We start from the raw sequence: 18,356 nt of genomic DNA on the forward strand, positions 1-18,356 counted from the left end.
AATGCTACAAGTTTCTGAATGATTTTCTGGCAAGGTAAAGAGCACATGACCTTTCAAAGTAAAGGAGGAGCTTGCCATACAATGTTTTATTCTGGTTTGTGATAATGCATTAAATCTTTCATACAACTGGCCATGGTTTTCAATAGGACTCAAGCTAGCCTTTGAAGCAACACTGGCAACTATCTGCACCTGCAGGTGCACGTAACGGAATACTTTTGATTTTTGGAAGCAATCAGATAGCTAGGTATTTGCACCTGGAAGTGATTTCATTTGCACAGCTACAGGTGCAAACAATTAAGGGTGGAATTTGAGAGTTTTTCTGAATGGCATAAAGAGCTTAATATTTAAATTATTCCAGTTGTTTATGCAGCACAGATGTTTAGTTTTATTATGTCTTTGGGGATTACAGTTGCATATACTTTGCTATACATTATCAGTCACCCAAACATTCAAATTTACATTGACTTTTCCTCTGCATAGGAGGTAAACTAAGTAGTACAAGTGTTTCAGGGATATTCAGGAAAAAATGTTTTTTTTTCCAAACACGATGTGAACTACACTGAATCTCCTCTTATCCCCTCTCCCACCTCACACTATGTGATTTCAATGTCAATGCTACTATATTTCAGCCAGACTCTGCCAAAGCCAACTTAAAAACTGAGCAGCAGAAATTAAAGATGGAGTGGCTCAAACCTGTAGTTATGCAAAATCTCTGCAATGTATTTATTGTAAGAAAAGGACAGGCTTCACAGCCCATCAGGATATATTACTTGGAAAACAATCAGCTACTGTGATGAATATTCTTAAGCCTTTGCAGGCACAGGTCTGTATAAAAAGGGATTATCTCAAAACCTCCTTATCAGCAGAAATTCATATGGCCCATTTTACTGATTCTGCTTTACAGGGTTAAATTTAAGCTATCTGGCACAATAGAGAAAAATGTTAGTTTAAAAAAAAAATTTTTAACGGCACTAATGATTCTCAGAGCCCAGTTTTACCCTGAAGCAAATTTGCTGTTTCACTGTTACTAATGAAGTCAGAAAAGTCAGAAGAACAAAAATAGCAAACCAGGAGCTATTGTTGCATACACAGCATTTCTTGCTGACATCAAGGATGCTAACAAAATTATAAAAAGATTTAGCAATCTCTCAAAATAATCTTTAAACTATGAAAAAAAGAGAGGCTTTTTACCTTGAAATGAAGATTTGATCCACGTTACAGTTTTAAGATAGTTATTCACTGTTAACACTTTACAGATTTATTTAGCTCCATCCTTCTCTCACCAAAATGCAAAATGCCGGTGAAGTATATATATTTCTGTGCCCTGTGTCCTGTTCCCACTGAACACGTGCCTTTTCTCCACCTTTCTAGGAGAATACCCTTACTAACCATCACAGTGCCGCTGTGATAGAAAAGTGCACCAGCATGATCTTCAGTGCATCAAATGTTGCTTCAAATCCCAGGGCCTTGTCTACATACAAATCAGTTTAGTTAAGCCAGTGCAAACTCCTGCACTGAAACTACTTTTGTTGAAATTTAGCATAAGTCACTTCTTAGACTTTAGCTAAACTGAAGAAAGCCTGGTTTAAACCAACATGAGAGCAGGGGCGGCAAGTTATATGGGCCCATGGTGCCCATGCTCCAGGAATATTCAGGGCCCGGGGACCCGGCTCCACCAATGTTCAGGGCCAGGTCTCTCCCCCAGCCTCACCTGCTGCCCATGCATGCCTCCCCTGGAGAATCTCCTGGCCCTGCCTGCCATCCCCGAGCAATTTAAAAGGGCCTGGAGGCCACCACTAGCAGCGCAGCGGGGCTAAGGCATCTTCCTGCCCACCTGCTCCGCACCACTCCTGGAAGCGACCGGCACGCCCTACGGCCCCGGGGTGTGTGTGTGTGTGTGTGTGTGTGTGTGTGTGTGTGTGTGTGTGTGTGTCTCTCTCTCTCTCTCTCTCCACGTGCTGCCCCCACCCGAAGTGCCGACTCCGCAGCTTCCATTGGCCAGGAACTGCAGACAATGGGAGCTGCAGGGGTGTTGCCTGCAGAGAGTGGTGCACAGAGACCCCTCAGCCACCGCGCCCAGGAGCCACTGCCGGAGGGGTGTGCAGGTCACTTTTGGGAGCAACCCGAGGTAAGTGCCTTACCCCTCACCCTCTCCTGCACCCCAACCCCCTAACCTAGCCCAGAGCCCACCCCCCACACCCCAATCCCCTACCTCAGCCCACACCCAAACTCCATCCCAGAGCCCAACCCCCCACACACTCCAACCCCCTGGCCCAGCCCAGAGCCCACACCCAGCACCCAACTCCCTCCCAGAGCCTGGACCCCAAACCCCCCCCCCCCCCAGCCCCCCAGCCCAGAGCAGCACCCACCCCCCCCCTCCTCCTCCCTCCCTGGACCCACCCCCCCCCCCCACACCCCCCCCCCCCCCCCCCAGCCAGAGCACCCACAGCACCCAAATTCCCTCCCAGAGCCTGGACCCCAAACCCCATCCCACACCCCAGCCCCCTGCCCCAGCCCAGAGCCTACACCCAGCACCCAAATTCCCTCCCAGAGCCTGACCCCTCACCCCCCCACACACCCAAACTTCCTCCCAGAGCATTAGGCAGGTGTGCAGGGGGGGAGGCGGACCTGGACCCATTCTGGGCACCACCAAAAATTATACAAACCTGCTGCCCCTGAATGAGAGTCCACACATCCTTTTGCACCAGTTTAACAACAGTTAAAAAACAAACAACAACAAAAATCCACCTTCAATCCCAAGTTAAACCGGTGCAACTCTGCAAGCAGACGAGCCCTAGGATATTCCAGAATCTCAACAGCATTCTTCATCAAAAAGCAAAACAAAGCAACTGAGTCTAATCAATTCTGCTTCCCCTCCCAAACTCCTGAGACCAATAGCTGTTAACAATGACGTCTCCTCTCTGAGACATTGGCACCCGGACAGCTGTTGCAACAGCTGTTACACATGAAGATCTGCACCAACAGTGCCATAGATCAACCTAAAAAGCAACAAAGAGTCCTGTGGCACCTTCTAGACTAACAGATGTATTGGAGCATAAGCTTTCGTGGGTGAATACCCACTTCGTCAGATGACAAAGTGGGTATTCACCCACGAAAGCTTTTGCTCCAATACATCTGTTAGTCTATAAGGTGCCACAGCACTCTCTGTTGCTTTTTACAGATCCAGACTAACACAGCTACCCCTCTGATCATAGATCAATCTGAAATCCTTAGGAATAGAACACTATTTACACTAGCCTCCTAATTGAAAGTTTGTATGTCAGCCAAGGAGTTCCAAGATTTGTTACCCATAGGTTAAGTATAAGCTGATTTGCAATTAAGAGATCTAGCTGGAAATAGTTATAAATACCTTTCTCTACCAAGGAAAAAGATCCTAGCAGAAGTCAGATTTTTAAAACAAACTATAAGCAATGACATCAAACACAAACCCTGGCTTTAATGGGGACAAGAGGCTGACCTCTGCCTAACACTTGGAAGACAGACAAGCATTTTACAGGACTTGCTGATGCCTCATAGGAAGTCAACTTTTTTGTTGATTTATTTAGATATTGTTCTCTTCACACAGCATATATGTTGTATTATTTCCATATTTCCCTTCCCCCATTTATTAGCTATTATGAAGGGAAAACACATCACATTGAATCACAGAAGATTAGCGTTGGAAGAGACCTCAGGAGGTCATCTAGTCCAACCCCCTGCTCAAAGCAGAATCAACACCAATTAAATCATCCCAGCCAGGGCTTTGTCAAGCCGGGGCTTTGTCAAGCCGGGCCTTAAAAACCTATAAGGATGGAGATTCCACCACCTCCCTAGGTAACCCATTCCATGCTTCACCACCCTCCTAGTGAAATAGGGTTTCCTAATATCCAAGCTAGACCTCCCCCACTGCAACTTGAGACCATTGCTCCTTGTTCTGTCATCTGCCACCACTGAGAACAACCTAGCTCCATCCTCTTTGGAACCCTCCCACTTCAGATAGTTGAAGGCTATCAAATCCCCCCTCACTCTTCTCTTGTGCAGACTAAATAACCCCAGTTCCCTCAGCCTCTCCTCATAAATCATGTGCCCCAGCCTCCTAAACATTTTCATTGCCCTCCGCTGGACTCTCTCCAATCTGTCCACATCCTTTCTGTAGTTGGAGGCCCAAAACTGGATGCAATACTCCGATGTGGCCTCACCAGTGCGGAATAGAGGGGAATAATCACTTCCCTCAATCTGCTGGCAACGCTCCTACTAATACAGCCCAGTATGCCATTAGCCTTCTTGGCAACAAGAGCACACTGTTAACTCATATCCAGCTTCTCATGCACTGTAATCCCAGGCCCTTTTCTGCAGAACTGCCACTTAGCCAGTCAGTCCCCAGCCTATAGCAGTGCATGGGATTTGTCAGCCCTAAGTGCAGGACTCTGCACTTGTCCTTCTTGAACCTTGTCAGATTTTTTTTGGCCCAATCCTCCAATTTGTCTAGGTCACTCTGGACCCTATCCCTACCCTCCAGCGTACCTATCTCTCCCCACTGTCATCTGTGAACTTGCTGAGGGTGCAATCCATTCCATCATCCACATCATTAGCGAAGATGTTGAACAAAACCAGCCCCAGGACTGACCCCTGGGGCACTTCGCTTGATCAACTAGACATCGAGCCGTTGATCACTACCCATTGAGCCTGACAATCTAGCCAGCTTTCTATCCACTTTATAGTCCATTAATCCAATCCATACTTTTTTAATTTGCTGGCAAGAATACTGTGGGAGATGTTATCAAAAGCTTTGCTAAAGTCAAAATATATTACGTCTACTGCTTTCCCCTTATCCACAGAGCCAGTTATCTCATCACAGAAGCAATCAGGTCAGTCAGGCATGACTTGCCCTTGGTGAATCCATGCTGACTGTTCCTGTTTCACGGCGGTAAGCACTGGAGCTAGGGGAGAAGCAGCATCCTCAGGGGAGGAGGCGGAGGCAGAGCGGAGGCGGAGGTGAGCTGGGGCGGGGAGGCGGGGAGCTGCCAGTGGATGCAGAGCACCCACCAATTTTTCCCCACAGGTGCTCCAGCCCTGGAGCACCCACAGAGTCGGCACCTATGGTCCCTACCTCGGCTTTTTCCTTCAACACGGAGGATGGACGAGAACACGACTTGCACCTCAAACTCGTTTATCCTTCTTCCCAGAGCCATGTAGTTTGCAGTGACCCGCTCATGGTCATTCTTGGCAGTATCACTGGTACCCACATAGAGAAATAGGAAGGGGTAGCAGTCCAAGAGCTTGATCAGTCTTGGCAGACGCTCTGTCACATCCACATGGGTTTTGGTTTCATCAGCTCCTGCTACCTAGTCACCATTTTGATTAAAGTTTTTTGAAGCAAAGGCATAGGGGCAAGAGCCGGGTCCTGGTTAGATTTCTGGCTGTCAGACTTATCCTATCGTTTTCCCGCCCAGCTCCAATCTATGAAATAGGGATAATACTTATATGCTTCATGGAAATGGGTTGAGATTTAAATGTTTCAACAGGCTTGGGTTAAAGACACTACAGTATATGGGACAGTCAGCCTACCTCCACTCAAGTCGTTTACACTAGCTGAAGTTCTGGCCCAGCATGCCATGTATTTATTCTATGTCTTGACACCCCACCATCAGTATGGTAGAGAGTAATTCAGTTTACATTAGATCATAAGCTCTTTGGAATAAAGGACATTTTATTTACTGATCCTGAAAACACTTCCATGTGTACCCTCATGTGAATGCAGGTCCACTAAAATCAATGGGACTATATACCGGTGTGGTCAGGACCCATGTCTGTTAAGTGCTCAGATGCTATGTTGACAGGGACCATGTCAGTACTTAGATAATGCAGTCAGGTTAGACAAAGCTAAATTAGGCAAATCTAAGATGTTGTCTCTCCTGTTTGCCTCATCAAATATTAAATTAATTTTGACATCATCTAGCAAGTAAATTCTTCAAATATTTTTGCATTATTCAGCCAGCTCTATAATTGGTCCACAGTCTCTGCCAATACTGTCAAAAATAGAATCAAAGTTAGAGTAGTATTTTGTACAAGTACAGATTATTATTTATTTATTCCTAATATTTTTTCCTTTCATTTAATATTTAAGTGCTCTGTAGGTTCAAATACAGAACTAAATAACTTCGTATTTTTCAAAAAGCAGCCAAATTTAACAAATTAGGAAGGCTTCATAAACTGTGTCCTCTCAATAGACATTTTCAGGTTGTCATTGTATGCTTAAAATTAAGTAGCAAAAGGGCTTAAAAATCCCTTTGCTTTGCATATCCAAAAAAATCTACTGTCTCATATTTTGCACAAGTGGTGTAAAGTCTTCGTATTTTCCTTCAGCAGAATTACCTGCAGTCATTCCCAACTGTGACAAACTGTTTATATTTAAACCAATTCCTCAGTATTTGCACTGCCAAGCTCTAATTCATTATTTAGGAACCAACACAAACCAAGCTAAGTATATTAAGGGTTACCTAATCTAAACCTCATTGTTGTATTATCTGAGCATGTGTAAGATAGGTGGGTATGTCACGTCCTCAAAATGTGTGTTAAGGACAGAACACTGTGTAACCCTTAGTATGAGGCTCTACGTGCCCCAAAGAGGATGTCATAGAAGAATTTAAAGCCTAAACCAATGAAAATGGAAAATATGCCCAGAAGAAATTGAGGTTTCACAAAAAGATTATCCTACCCATCTCTGATTACCCAATGTGGACATGATTACAAGTTACTGTTTCCGCCGCTTCCTCCTTAAACCCGTATCAAAGTTCATTCCATCATCCTCTTAAAAAGGAGTAATAAAATTTCCATTCATTTTCTGTATCATTGCTTACAAAGCTTTAGTGCCAAAAAGCTTCTTAAAATTATCATTTAATGCTTCAAAAGTTAAAAAATATGAAAGAGAGGCCAGCTAGCAAAACTGCCAAAAAGCTGAACAGGCTCGTATGGATAGCTTCCTCCGAATGCAAAGCATCGCTGCTGCTTACAGGACACTGTACAGTCAGTGCACAGTTGATCACAATTACAAAAACCAGAGCAGACACACAGAGAAATGGGCAGCAAGTTTAGTTTGTTACTAGAGGGACTGAAAGACCTAAAAATCTTTATCTGCTATTGCACTGCCATCAAAGATTTCTTTTGTTTGTTTTTTTTTAAAAACAGAGCAAGATGAGTGAAGTTCAGCAATTTGAGATCCCTCAAGTAAGCTTTGGATATTATGGATGATAGGTTTAACTGTCTAGAGTTTCAAAATACCTGCAGTGTACGTGGTACACGTCAGTCCTGATCGAACCCTCCGCATTTCTGATCAACCCCTTCTGTTATGAGGCAGAGATTGCTGAAACACTGCAGAAACCATTTTAGGGTATGGATTATTCTGCAAAGCTTGAGAACAGAGCAAGGGTCATGTGTCAAGATTTCTTACCTTATGTCCATTTGCCAGTAGAAGTTTACAGATCTCTCCTAAAAATACAACTGTGATGGATTAGTGTCTCATTTCCATAGTTTCTCTTTGATATGTGAGCAGAATGAGGGAAGAGAACATTTGCCAAAGCTGGCAGCCTGAATAAGCAAAATGGCAAGTGTGTGCAAACACAAGAACAATGTGCAACCAACCATCAAGCATTTACTCGGGAGGGAAACATGGACGTTTTCTTAGAAATTACAGCCTCCTTCCCTGGCACGTCCATAATGCAGTACAGTGGTCTGTCTTTGCAGGCACAGTACTATGCCTCTATGTCCCACGCAGATAGTGGGAGAGAAACAAACCGTATTTTGAAAAATCATGCAAGCAGAAAGTTGAGGCCATTATGTACCACCTGCAATAAAATCCTTCTGATCCGTTATTTGAATGCTGAACTATAGGAAGCTTTGACAGCTTTCAAAGACTGGATGAACAAGCAGGCCTCTCAATCATCTATGTCTAGGTTTGATAGTTATCTGAATGAGGATGGATTTGATCACCCATGAAGTCCCACCCCCTCTAATAAGATCTATGAATCAAAGCACAGCACTGCATTTGTCCCCCCTACCCAAAAGATTTAGACCAACAAATACTCCAGTAAAGGATCTGCATTTTAAACAGAACAAAAAATTAATTGCCTTCTTATTGTTAGCAGCTAGACTCCACGTTGCACATTATTGGAAAAATGTGACCCCCTCCTCTTATGGGATTTGTGGTATAATAAAATATGAACTACTGTTCTAATGGAAAAGCTTTCACTCCATGTACATACACAAGAGAAGGGCTAAAAAGAAGACAGGCATTTAGAAATTTGGTGACTTAACGAGGGCTCCCCAGCTGGCAAGCCAGACCATTAACCTGATCCTGAACAAGTCATGTATAATGTTAATCTTTTATTGTAACTTTGCTGTAATCAAATATTAAAAAAAAAAAAAAAAAGGATTTAGACCAACACAAAAGGGAAACAATCCAGGCATCGTAACTACATTTTGGATATGGAATTTGACACAGCTAAGAGGTAGCCACTTCCCCTCCTCACTTAAATCAATCAGAAACAATCCAGAATTTCAACTGCTTTATCAGATACATAATATATTGGAGGAAGAAGGTATAGCAGCTATTCTGTAATGATAAAATTATGGAAATTGATATAATGGGTAATTTTAATACATCGGCTTGGTCTTATTTGCAACTAAAACTTTCTATCAAGTCCCATGTAGGAATCCCAAGTTTTAGGAGCCCATTATCAAGACAGAAACACTAATTATGGGAAAGGCCACCTCAGCAGGCCTGAATGCTACATAGTTTAACAAATCATTATTGATGGATCCAGAAGATAAAACTAACTTTATGAAAAAACGGGAAAAGGATCTAAAACCTCATTACTTTGGAACAATGGCAAAATACCTGGAGGAAGGCCAAAACTTCATCTATTTGTGTAACTAAGGAAAATTACAAGACACTATCAATGATACTTCACTCTAAGTTAAGGAAACTATAATTGTGTGCGCACATGTGTGTGTGTGTGCATGCATGTGTGTAAAGGGAGATAAATGCTGGATAGGAGGTGGATGAATAGGAATCTTTTTGTGTACCTGGTGGGAATGTTTTAAGATAATACTATTTTCTGGAGCAACACAAATAGAATTTAAAGTTAGGCTTCCCACAGAAGCCATAGTGATTCTATTAGGTTAGCATTCAAAAGGAGGCTAACTCAGGTAAGGACCCACTGATAAACACAATGGCTACTAGCAGCCAGATGTGAGATTGCTTGTTTCTGGGAAAGGACAGATCCCCCAACATTAGTGGTATGCAGAAATGAAGTCTAGGAAATTCTGTCACCAGAAAAAAAGGACAGCCAGCCTTATGAAGATCAAATAGATTTTATAATGTATGGTTACCATTTTTGGTATTTGAACAAAAGAGAGATATGAGGGTGATGAAACACAAATATGTCTTTAAAAAGGTACCAAGGTGAGGTTATTAATAAGATTTATTAATACGTGTATGGAAAGTTAGTGTATGGCAAATAGTGACAAAATAAAGTTTTAAGAAAACATAACGTGTTAAAGTTTGACCAGTTCTAGCCCCACCCTTTTGTTTGCCCTCATTAGAGAGAGCTTTGCTGTACCACCCTTTGCCTATCAGCTACCATTTAATCGTATACTAACTTCCACTGGGTTTGGGGCTGCTCTGAACCCCAACTAACAAGTAAAGTTTTTTAAATACAGGTCATCCAGTGCAACTCCTTTTGCTCAGTCAAAATGTCTGAACTTGACCTGAAGCATTTTAATGAATTCCTCCCTATGCTAATGGCACAGAAAAATATAACCCTGAACCAGGGTGCTTAGCTAGCATAACACCACTAATTTAGGGTATTCCTGTGTATTTACTCTCGGCATTTCCATTTACTGGTATAAGAGCATAGCTTAGTTTGTATACTATAAATTATGCAACTTTACAAAAATAGATGCTATTCTGTTTATTTGTATGTAAGAGTTACTTAAGCAAAATAGCCTCCAATGTTATCACATTAAATGCCAGAGCCGAAAACCCATTAGTCTCCCCAACAGGAAAGCAACACTGGATTGTAGCAGCTAGAGATGAAACCCACTATCTATCCCTCTTCAAGTGCAGAATATAGTCCTCCTGAAAGACACATCAATTTATGTAATTTGTGACCTTTCCATGCATTAACTGTTCCACAAGAGTTGCTAGCTATGATAAATAGCTACATTAGCAGGTCAGTTATTTTAAATTAAAGATAGATTTTTCTCCATTTATTTTGGCTTAGTGAGGAGATGCAGATATACAAGGCAAGCTACAGTGGGACAGTTGTACTGGCATTAGATCCAGCTGTTGTGAGGTCTGTGCAGCCTACATACCTGGATTGCCAAATGCTGTTAACAAGCCACCTCCACCACTTTTCACATCCACTAAACAACAAAATAAGGTAGCTCATGATTTCACATTTTGTAGACAGTTTCAGAAACTGCCTACTTCATTATTAATTATTATTATTTTGTATTCTTGTAGGACCTAGGAGCCCCACTCATGGACCAAGACCCCTTTGTGCTGGGTGCATTTCACTCTGAGTCCATCCAGAAGTAATGCATACTATATACTTGCTAGGGGCCCCAATTTAAAAGTCCAGTTGCACAGAGCTGGTGCAGGACATGGTCCCCTACTTGAAAGAAACTGTGCAAGTGTAACCCACACACCTCCTGCATGTGGTGCTCTGTCCCATGTAGTGGCACCGAGACCACTTAGAGAGAGATTAATGAGTTTGCTCTAGAGCCTTAGCTTAGAGCCATATGGCCTTTAGCTCATGCAATAGAGCAGGGTTTCTCAAACTGGGGTTGCCGCTTGTGTAGGGAAAGCCCCTGGCGGGCCGGGCTGGTTTGTTTACCTGCCCCGTCCACAGGTCCAGCCGATCGCGGCTCCCACTGGCCGTGGTTTGCTGCTCCGGGCCAATGGGAGCTGCTGGAAGTGGCGCGGGCCGAGGGACATACTGGCCACCGCTTCCAGCAGCTCCCATTGGCCTGCAGAGGCGAACGGCGGCCAGTGGGAGCCACGATCAGCTGGATCTGTGGATGGGGCAGGTAAACAAACCATCCTGGCCCGCCAGGGGCTCTCTCTACACAAGCGGCGACCCCAGTTTGAGAAATACTGCAATAGAGGCTCATGCATTTAGCTCCAGAGGTCCCAGATTCGATCCCGCCCACCGATGACCGGGGTCTGTTGGTGTTACACAAGGATGTAAAAAAAAAAAAAAAAAAATCAAAGGTTTTACTAATCTCTGTTCTCCTAAAACTTCACTAATCTCTAGTGGTTTATCCTTTTGGCAGATACTATATCTGTTCCTTTCATTGAGCTGGAAAGTACTGATGGAGTCATTGATTAAGCCTGAACAGACAACTAGGAAATGTACCCAGGACAAAGCACAGAGCCACATTTCATCATCCTCCCACATGGGACTGATATGGAGTTCTCTGTTTGCTCTACAAAGGGGAGACAAGAAAAGCCAGTACTTCAATGTTGGCTGGAGAGGGGGCGCTGCATTCACATTTGTCTACTGTTTCACCCCCCACAGCACTTGGTTAAGATACACATCCCACTTAGCTACATTTGAGTTTTAGATTATTTTTTAAGCCAAACATTCCAAAGAACACCGTACACCCCTCCTCCACCCAGGCTAGGTATAGCACTTCTGTAATGTATGAGCATCACTCCTGGCAAAGCATTAGGCAGTGGCTCTTAGGTAACAAATGTTTTGTGGGGTAGACCTGGAAATAGAGGAACTAGTAAGCGAGACTCCATCATTAAGAATCTGTTTGTTCAGCTTCTCTCCCGCCCCCAAATCTATATCCCAAGCATCAACACCAACTGCATTTTAAAACTCACACCAGCTGCTATGCAAGGAATTCAGGATCTGCAGTCTCTTAGCAGCATTCCTATTAATAGAATCCATTTAAACATAATCTTCCATTTCAACCCCACCAGACTCATCAAAGGTTGAAATTCAAATGCCAATATTACAAAGCCCATCCACGAGAGAGATCCTCACTTAGTATTCAGTGACTGGCAGATGTGATGTCACAGTTAGATTGCAGAGCAACAGCTCCATAAGTAAGATGAGCAATCCAAAGGGTTTGCAGAAAGACAGGTTTAGTCTGACTGACTGTAAGTTTAGTGGTCAGATAAGGATATATACTACTGCAGAGAGGCGCTCAGAGCATGTAGCTCTGTAGCGCCAGTCAGCTCCCAGCATTAAAGCAATTTGTGAGTGTGTGTTTGTGTATGTTTTTCAAAGTTGTAGCACCCACTCATCTCCATCTTTAAAAGAATCCTATTCACAGCTTCACAAATGGAATAGAAAGTATTACCATGCAAAGTTCTGGGACAGACTGGAAGACGAGCTACATTAGAGAAGGATGCCAAAAGTGGCAATTACATCTGCACACAGTTCAGATAAGGCTTTATAACCGTGGCCAAATCAGGACTAGGGTTTGGGATGGTGCCAAAAATCCTGTGGTATTTCACCTACAACTGCAGAAGTCTCATAAGATTTCAGCCTCATGAGGCCACATGAAACAAATGTAACATACGCAAATTCTAGATAAAATATTCTGCTTATATACCGACTTCAGCCCAATTCTCTTCCCGTAATGGTGTAATCCAGAAATAACACTGTTGACGTCACTAAGTTACAATGGTTCTGGGGCTTAGATTAGAGTTTCTGGTTTTGTGTGTGTTTATCTAGTTTATCCAACAAAGCTAGAAAAATCCCAGGATGAGTCACTAGATGCCAATGTGATGTTTTTGTGTTTGCAAGAATTTAGTGGTATTGACTCAAGATTTTTCATCTCCCGGCCTCTATAAAAAAAAGGCAGTCTACCTTGGTTATAGAGTAAGAAATGCTAGTGATAATAGATAAGATATGCCCTACCCCACAAAATCAAGATCCTTCCCCTTATTGTTTCAGGGATATCTTGTTTCTTATTTATTTTGCTCCCTAAGAGGAGATTTGTTGGTGACACTGTGCCTAATCCATGTTTGCATAGCATGTTCTATTACACAATACCCCACAATAATGGGTTTATTCAGTATAAAAAAAGATTAAAAAATATATATAGTCTAGCAAGTTAGAAAGCCAGGATTTGAGGGGGAAACTGTCCATATTGTCCAATATTCAGCACATTTTGCTATTTTCCCCTATTCCTATCATCATGACCTGGCATGAGCCTCCCCAGCCATCCAGACATGAGCAGCTGGAATGAGGTAACGAAGCACCATCCAAGAACAGCATCAAGGGCCACAGGAACTGCGTGCGAGAGGTGCCAGACCTTGATGCAGCAGTGAGCCCAGCTCTAGCAAGGGGGCAGCTTCAGATATGGCAGCATCAATGAGGCCCACTAAAAACAGTATTCAGAGGATCTTTCTTTGGGGAGGGGGTCTCCAATAGATAGGCCTTCCTTCCAGTATTGGATCACAAACTTCCATCTATTTGCCTATCCCTAATAAAATAAGCCAAACTGTATTAATATCCTGTGGTCATCACCAGAGTGTTTAAGTAGCTAAGGCTTTGCTCTTCAGAAGCCATGGGCCAATTTCATGCTCAGAACAGTATTTAGTATCCTGAGAAGCCAAGAATGAGCAGGGCCGAGAAAGGCCTTTGACATGATGGTGTTTTTGGCTAACCCCATAGGTACCGCTTGTAGGAAAATGCATCTCATAAGAACCAAAAGGAAAGTTTATTTTTTATGCCTGGCAGATGGTGCAAACAGTGGTGCAAGTAGCATATCAGTAAGTCAATCTGCACCCACAGCTGTGGCAGAAAGTCAAAGGAAGGTGAGCAATGAGCAGGAATGGCCACCTCCCCGCCCCTTAAGTGACATGCACTTAGTGGTCAGTAACTTCTAACACAGTTTTAAAAAGTTGGATTTGGAACCAGGAAGCGGCGCCTGAAGGAGTGATCTGACACCACAGATGGGACCCACTTCTCCCCCTGCTGAGTCTCACTGTCATGACTCCACTCCAGCTGCACGTGCACTCTGGAGCATAAGCACTAGGGATTTTATAAGAATAGTGCACCCTGAGGTATTAGTCAATCTGAAGAGCACAGCTGGAACAGAGTTGAACATGGCCACCATGTTCTCCTGCATGTTCCAAAGGTTCCTAGTAATTAAGAAGTCTTATTCCTTATAGTGCTTCTTTAAGCATCTTTCCTATTGTCTAAAGCAACTCACCCTTTCAAGATCATATTGTTTGAAATCTGTAATTTCCCTGTATTTGTGTTCCCCTCCTTTAAAAGAAACCACTAACCAGCGGCAGTCAAAAATATATAGAATCATCAACCCTCAAGGATTGTCCTGGGGTCTCTAGGAATTAAATTAATATTTAATTAAAGAATATGTCATGTGGTGAAATCTCCAGGAATACGTTCAACCAAAATTGGCAACCCTAAAAATATACAAAGAGGAGATTAAAGTACTCAGTCAGTCTCAGAGCAGTCTGCTACCTGCATTCAAGTAATGCTGAAGATGATCACGACTCTTGGTTCGGTACCATGTGCTGCCTCGTTTTATTTTTAAAACGCTGCATGCCAGCGAAGTGTACTTACTGTTCTGTACATTTAACTGTTTCTATTTCTTGCTGCAAAGGAAAGACTTTAGTTTTGCACACGATTTGAGTTCTGAACCTAGCTGAGGGATGTTGATCATTCTGAGAGAAACCCTCTGTCCACCTCCTTCTATGGCCCAAGCCCCTTTCCATGTGCTCTGTCTCCTCCCAACTGACCCTTTATGCTACTTGCTATGCTTGAAACAGCCACCCAGTGAGCATAACCAAGCCCTCCCTCTCTTTCTTCAAACCCCCTTCTAAAAACCCACCTGTTCCACACGGTGTACCAGCGATAACGTCCTCATGCCTCTGTTCACTGTACTGTACCCGCCTGTGCCTTTAGACTGTAAGTTCTTCAGGGCAGGGATCTTGTTTTTTGTTTAGCATATTTTACCTGTTGTAAAGCGCAATATAAATAATAATAATGTTAAAAAGGGGCATTGTCAAGTTTAGGCCCCAAAAAATTTAATCCAGCTTTAAATTTGTGTAGTCATTTTAAATTTGTTGGGGCCACCTGTGGTGTTTTACCCTCTCCCTATCAAATTGCACCAGAAGAGAGCTTAACACACAACCTCAAGTTCATAAGTCCACCAAAGTGTCAGGGTGATACCTCTGGCTCGTATTACCCACGTGGTCAGGCTAGATGACCATAGTGGTCCTTCTAGCCTTAAAAATCCATGAATTGTTGAGTGTGCCCTCTAGGACTACAGGATGTGGGCCCTGGATCATCAAAAGTACAGAATTATTTAGGTTTATTTGCTATTTATTATTCTTTCCTATGATAATGTAAAAGATTGGTTTTTTTTAAAGTCAAGATTTTCCATACTGTAAGCTATTAAATGTGTGCCCTAAAAGCCAAACAGGACCTTTTAGCTTTTTCACTTACATGGGATGTCTGACATCTAAATTTTAGAAAAAAGGTTTTAATGTTCTACAAAACTGACAAATTGTAGTTTACCTCTAAAATTAAGGTATTTAAAATCATCTTTAAGATGAGGGATAAGAGGGTTGCGAGCACGCACAACAGCATTTCAGGTAAATGGGAAACAAATTGTTGCCAGGTGTAAATGTTTTTTTGCTAGAATCTTTGTAAGTGGCTTTAAATGCCTAATGGAATCCAGTGATGATAACGGATGATACCACATTGTTTACATGGTTTGTGTTCACTGGACAGGCAAGAGGGAAAAATTATATAGGCAATGGAATCTATTCACCATGCACTTCCTAGGCTTCATTCAAAATCGTCAGTCCTCCACTGAGAGGATAAATATATGGCTAACCACCCATCTAGAATTCCTCTGCTTTTTACCTCACTTCTGAACCCAAAAAAGCTAAAGGGGGAGGAGTGATAGCGTTTAAATTGAAGAGGGAATCTCGCTCTAGAGACCTTTAATTCATCCCTTACAGGCTTGACTTTTATCCCAAGTTCAAAAAGATGCTTTGAAGAGCAAATGTTTTATAGTTGGAATGTGCCTCATGTCCTATAAAAAGAGGATACAAAGTAGGATGCTCCTGAACCTCTCTCTACAAGAGGGTTTCTTTCCTCTACACCCTCTGCAAATCAAATTAAGGAATCGGACTAGGACTTTGGTTAAATTCACCATTCTGGCAGATTTTCTTTAGCCCTGATCAAATCATCTATTATACCCTAGTTCTCCAAATGTAAAATAGGGATAAAACTTCCTCTCTCTGATGCTTTGACTAAATTTTTTGAGGCAGAGATTGTCTATGTGTTTGGACAGCACCTAACCTGATGAATCTTCAGTAGGCTACTGTATCAAATATATGGTGATATAATATACCAGCCAAAAAGGAACATATTTGTTCTGACTGCAAAGATTTTCAGAGAACTGTTTCAAGCATATACATTAATTAATAGCGAGGATAGCTTCAGCCTTTTCAGTGGGGACCTGTATCCTCGAGAGGTCTGGGGGACTGGGAAAGGAAATCTGTTTATTCTTGTTTGTCCATAGCTTTGCAAGGCAGGCCATTGTGGCCAACTTAATTTGTATAGGATGTGACTATTACAGAGTTCCGAACATAACATATGTACATAATAGAGTGATTATATGCTGCAAAGACAAAGTACGCTTTGTGCCTGCTATTTTCAAATTAAATCAAATCACTGCTCTTTAACATGTTTTCCTTCTGAAATAGGGACTCACTGGGAAATTGTGTTTCATTTGGTCAAATGACTGTCCCAAAAGCAGAATTTCTGAACCATAAATAGAGGTGTCATATTTACAGACTCAAAAGACCAGACTACAGCTCCTTTAAAATGGGTCCTTCTACTAAGGTTTCTTAGTAGATATCCACTTTCCCATCTAGTCTTTCACCAGCATCCTTAAAGTCAAAGTCTGCATTATCCCAACATAGGAATTTGAGCCAATTCAATCCCAGTTCTCCTAAAGCAAAGCTCTGATTCCCATGAAAAGATCAAAATCTGCTTATTGACTTGTGCCATCCTGTATTTCAGTAGGACTGCAGACTGGATGACGTTAAGTCTGCTTCTGATTATCATTTGTATTATGGTAACACCTAATGGCCAACCAACATCATGGTTTCATTTAATTATATTTGGACTTCTCCAAGGTTACATTAGGTCAGTGACACAGAGTAATGAAAATAAAACAGGTCTCAAGTCCCAATTTAGTACTCTGTTCACCTTTGGGGCCTTCTGACAAAGTTCTCTGGCATTCCTCCTCCTTGGCTGGCCCCATGCCTCCCAATCTCAAGTCTCTTCACTCTCTACCTTCTACTCCCACACAGGAGTCTCAGTTCCATGAGTTATTTGGAACTATCCTGCAGGTTCTCCCTGCCATAAAACTTCAGTGAACAAGCAAGCTAGCAGATTTGCAGCTTTCCTCCCTCCACCCCTGCAGGATCATGGGCCTGCTGAATTGAGAGACACTTCCATGGCACTTGGGAGGGCTGTTGGTTAAGACTGCATCAGGGAATCTGGGCGGTAGTAGGATTTTTGAAGTCAATGGAGCTTTGAGCTGGAACAGCTGCCCCGAATTTGGACACCAAGTCAAGCAGAGTTGGAGAACAGAGGGTAAACTATACAGAACTGCTGCATCAGCACAGAAGAGCCACCCCAACAAGATGTATTGCCGGGGGCGCAGATACTTAAATACCTTTAGCGAAGGGAAGGACTAAGAAGCAGCAGCCCAGGTATTAAAGACCTTTTGAACTGCCCCCTAAGGGTCAAGCAAGGAACTGTATTCTTAGTTATTGGATTAAGCCATGGAGCCTAGGATATTTGCAACATTTTCTGCCAATCCTACTACATCAAGGGTGGCCAACCTGTGGCTCCGGAGCCACATGCGGCTCTTCAGAAGTTAATATGCGGCTCCTTGTATAGGCACCGACTCTGGGGCTGGAGCTACAGGCGCCAATTTTCCAATGTGCTGGGGGGTGCTCACTGCTCAATCTCTGATTCTGCCACAGGCCCTGCCCCCACTCCACACCTTCCCGCGCCCTCCACTGAGCCTGCCGTGCCCTCGCTCCTTCCCCTCCCCACCCCGAGCCTCCTGCATGCCACGAAACAGCTGATCAGGAGGCACTGGGAGAGGGGAGTGGAGCTGATGGGGGGCTGCTGATGTATTATTATGGCTCTTTGGCAACGTACATTGGTAAATTCTGGCTCCTTCTCAGGCTCAAGTTGGTCACCTCTGTACTAAATCATCCTTTTGGTTGTGCCACACACATCAGTGTTTATTGGGACTGACCAGGTGCTAGAGCC

General features: G+C 43.0%; 1 protein-coding gene across 6 annotated transcripts in view; it reads right to left on the reverse strand.

The window, feature by feature from the left end:
• ZDHHC8 (zinc finger DHHC-type palmitoyltransferase 8) overlaps window positions 1-18,356 on the reverse strand; it is a 221,144-nt gene that overhangs the window by 142,358 nt on the left and 60,430 nt on the right. For 2 of the 6 annotated variants that reach the window (XM_039505778.1, XM_039505782.1), the window contains exon 2: window positions 14,881-15,005. The exons of the other annotated variants lie outside the window; for them this stretch is intronic. The gene's annotated coding sequence lies outside the window, so the exon portion shown is untranslated. The remainder of the gene's footprint in view (window positions 1-14,880; window positions 15,006-18,356) is intronic. 6 annotated transcript variants of the gene reach the window in all.

This window comes from Mauremys reevesii, linkage group 18, assembly GCF_016161935.1.
Source record: "Mauremys reevesii isolate NIE-2019 linkage group 18, ASM1616193v1, whole genome shotgun sequence".
Taxonomy (NCBI): domain Eukaryota; kingdom Metazoa; phylum Chordata; order Testudines; family Geoemydidae; genus Mauremys; species Mauremys reevesii.